The sequence below is a fragment of the Saimiri boliviensis genome, chromosome 13, assembly GCF_048565385.1.
Source record: "Saimiri boliviensis isolate mSaiBol1 chromosome 13, mSaiBol1.pri, whole genome shotgun sequence".
NCBI lineage: Eukaryota > Metazoa > Chordata > Mammalia > Primates > Cebidae > Saimiri > Saimiri boliviensis.
In genome coordinates, this window is record NC_133461.1 from 86266677 (window position 1) to 86270858 (window position 4182).

Consider the following 4182-nt stretch of genomic DNA (forward strand, 5'->3'; position numbering starts at 1 on the left):
AACAAGACACAACAAAACTGCAATGATTGATGACCTGGTATGTGTAATTTTTAAAACCTTGATTTTAAAGCTTGAGTCTAGGAATGGAATATGAGCATGAATGTGCACAGGACTGCTAAGAGCTGGTTTGAGCACAATAAAAAAAGAAGAGTTGGGGCCCTATCAAAGGCAGACAGTTAGAAATCTTTACAGGGGATTGATGCTCAAGTCCAAGCCTCCTTTCTACCCTGGCAGCTCCAGGAGCTTGTCCTGTTCTTAGCTTCCACTTCTTGCATAGCTAATCAGCCATGGATGGACATGAGTGGTCCAGTCACTAAGGAAAGAGATCCTTCTTGCTGTAAATATATGGATGGTGTGGCTTTGGTGTCCACCTCTGTAAAGTGAGTTGTTGAAAAGACCTCTTAGGAAGTCTATGAACCTGTGATATGGTTTGGCTGTGTCCCCACTGAAATTTCATCTTGAATTCCCACACATTGTGGGAGGAACCCAGTGGGAGGTAATTAAATCACGGGGAGCAAGTCTTTCCCATGGTGTTCTCATGACAGTGAATAAGTCTCACAAGATCTGACAGTTTTAAAAAGAATTCCCCTGCACAAGCTCTCTCTCTTTGCCTGCTGCCATCCATGTAAAGATGTGACTTGCTCCTTCTTGCCTCCACCATGATCATGAGGCCTCCCCAGCCATGTGGAATTGTAGGTCCAGTTAAACCTCTTTCTTTTGTAAATTGCCCTGTCTCAGGTATGTCTTTAACAGCGACATGAAAATGGACTAATGCAACTGAATAGGGGAGGGTCTGATCCCAAAGCCTGATCATGTTCTGAGGCAACAAGCCCCTCCTTACAGACTGACACCTTGGCAGTCAGCCATTCTTCACCAGGTGAGCCCCTTCTCCATCGCCAAAGCACCGTCCTGTCAGTGCTGCCCCTGCTGGCAGGCCTCTCTCACTCTGCAGTGCTGGGGTCAATGGCTGGCCATGACAGCAGGGCTTACCTGCCCTTGCCACTCATTTCCACCTGGCTGTGGTTAAGCCCCTTCACATCTCCACATCCCTAAGTTTCTTCTGTTCTTTCACTTAAACAGGGAAAATGCTGCCTCAGAACTTTCTCACAGCCCAAATGAGAGCATGTCTAGGAAAAGGTTTTAAAAGCACCCATCGTTTTACAGATATGATAGGCTGGTAACAACTCCATCAGCACATACTTCTAAAGATGCTCCATGTACACTCATCAATATGATGCAGATCATGTGAATATCCCCCTCTCCAGCCATTTGCCTTGAAATGGACAGATGTCCGAGACAGGTAGCCAGATGGTGAGAGATCTGAGGGTGACCTTATTTGTCCACCTTAGTGTTTTATTACAAAAAAGAAAAGTCTTGATTCACTTCCATGAATAAACCAAGTCTTTTCTCCTAAACATAAGTTTGTTTCTTATTCTTTCTGGAATATTGAAAATGACCATGGAGAATCTAATTCACAAAACATCTCCATGTACCTGAAGACTATACTAATGGTACCTTTCAGTTTGCTCATCTGTATATAAATTAAAATTATTTTGATTCCTATATATCATTCCCTACATTTTACTCTGTTTCCCATGTATCATTATTTTTACTTCATTAGCTAACAGTTGAAAGCATTAGAAACTATTTTTACTTTACTTTACTTCTTCTTCTTCTTCTTCTTTTTTTTTTTTTTTTTTTTTTTTTGGGAGACAGGATCTTATTATGTTGCCCAGACTAGTTTAGAACTCTAGGCCTCAAGTGATACCGCTGCCTCCACGTTCCAAGTAGTTGGGATTACAGGTGTGAGCCACCATGCCCATCTCTGGGCCAATTTTTCTTTAATACCAAACAGCACAATTTGAGAATCTCTGTTTTCTTACAACTCTTCTACTACCAGACTACTTAAGAACTGTTCTGAACTAAAGGTGGGTATATTCACTTGCCTAGAACTTCTGCTTAAAATTTATTTATAATGTATTTGTCCTAATAATAGTGTAGCTGTCCCAGTTGTCATAGTAGTAGGGTATTTATAATGTAACTAAATAAATCCCAAACATGGCTAAGATTCTAGAGGAGGAAACAAAGAACACTGAACTCTCTCATCCTTCCCACTGACTTCTTTAGAAGGTTCTGATGATTAATCTCCGTGCTGGTTACCGTGTGGCCCCAACCTCTAAGAGCCTTCGCTTTATGTCCTTAGGGTAGATGCACGTACAGTGAAATATTGTTTGCAATGGATCTGGTGCTGCAAAGGACAAAACATGCTTATATGATGAATCTTGGCAGGAAAGCAACATAATTTCCTACTCACAAAACATTTTTCTCAGTCCACTCTCTCTGTGCCATTCTGAAAAAATCCGGAAATCACACCAGCGTTCTTTATTTTTAGCCCATCCAAAATTTCACTCACTTCAGCGTGTGGGCAAGAAGCTATCTTTAGAACTATCAACCAAATGCATTGGAATCACAGATTATTAGGGCCAGGGTAACTCTCTACGTGATTTGTTTTTTTCTTAGCTTGGGAACCCCAATATAGAAAACTCAGCTGGAATGGGGACCTAAAGTCTTGTCGAGTTGGTTTCTCACTTTGTCTGCTGCTCAGACACTGTCAGATAATCTTAGGTTTCTTTTTTCTCAATTTTCTTTTTTCTTTTTTTAAAGACAGAATTTTGCTCTTGTTGCCCAGGCTGGAGTGCGGTGGTGTGATCTCAGCTCACTGCAATCTCTACCTCCTGGGTTCAAGTTATTGTCCTGCCTCAGCCTCCCAAGTAGCTGAGACTACAGGCATGTGCTGCCAAGCCTAGCTATTTTTTTTTTTTTTTTGTAAATATATATATTTAGAAGAGACAGGGTTTCACCATATTGACCAGGATGGTCTCGATCTCTTGACCTCATGATCTGCCTGCCTCAGCCTCCCAAAGTGTTGGGATTACAGGTGTGAGCCACTGCACCCAGCCCAATCTTAGGTTTCTAAGGAGCAACTGGGCAATGAGGGATCCAGGCCAACCCTATAATTTTGCAGATGAAGCAAGAGAAGCCCCCAGGGAGGAAGCGACCAGATCAGAACCTCCGGCAGTCACTGGCCATGCCAGGAGAAGAATTTGTGTCTCCTGACTTCCAGGTAAGTGTCCTTTCCATGGCATATGCATAATATTTGGTTACAATGGAAACGACTTGTTTTCTGATCCCATTAGCCAGGTAAGTTCATCTGAGAAACAGGTGACTGATGGGAAAGTTTGCCTACTGGAGGCATGAGGAAATCACGTGCCTTCATCATAACTAGACAGTAGCTCTTTTCTTTGACTGAGAGGAATATGAAAAGTACAAGGAGAAACAAGACTAAGAACAATTTCCTGGAAGTTACTCCATTACAGTTTGCTGTGGTGTGCTATCCAGAAAAACATTTGCCTGCCACTCCTTGCCTGTGTGACTTTGAGTGAGTCACTTGAATTCTCTGGGCCTTGGAAGCTCTTATGTCCTCTGAAAGCACAGCAGAGGCTCTGTTCTGGCCATGGGACATCATGATGCTCTGTTGTCCTCCCCAGATGGTCACACCCCAGATCAGCTCCTTTTTTCCTTCCTTGTCTCAGTACTTCTTATAGAGCCAGGATATCCTTAATGTTATGTGGGGTTTTTTGGATGGGGGAGGGACGGGGGATAGGTATTTTTGCATTGAATAATTGTCTTCCCAACTGGATATTTTTGGGGGCTTTGATTGTGTATTTTTGCTTCTTTTAACACGTATCTTTTAACATCTTGTCTTGTCTTACTTATAATGCAGGAACCCAGAGCCCTGCAAAGAGTCTTACATGGGTGTCTCCAGAAGTTTCTGAGAGCCTTACATGTGCTCCCATACAGTTAGTTGAGCCATCCTTGTCTTTTATCGCTGTTCCAGGAGTCTCTGCATAGACCGTGACATCTGCCTGGCATCACTGACACTTCCACTGGGCACTGCTGTGCCCTCTTTTCACTGTCCTTACCAGCTACAGAAAATGACTATAGTCGCTACCTGTATTTTTCTTTGATGTGTGTGTGTGTATTTCCAATATTCCCCTCCCTTCCCCCTACTATTTATTTATTCCCCAGGTGAGTAGATATCTAGCTAGGATTGTGACCATGCTAGAGAAGGAAGAGACATCACTCAGAGCTGGAAGCACTGACCGTGAGACATGGAGTCTC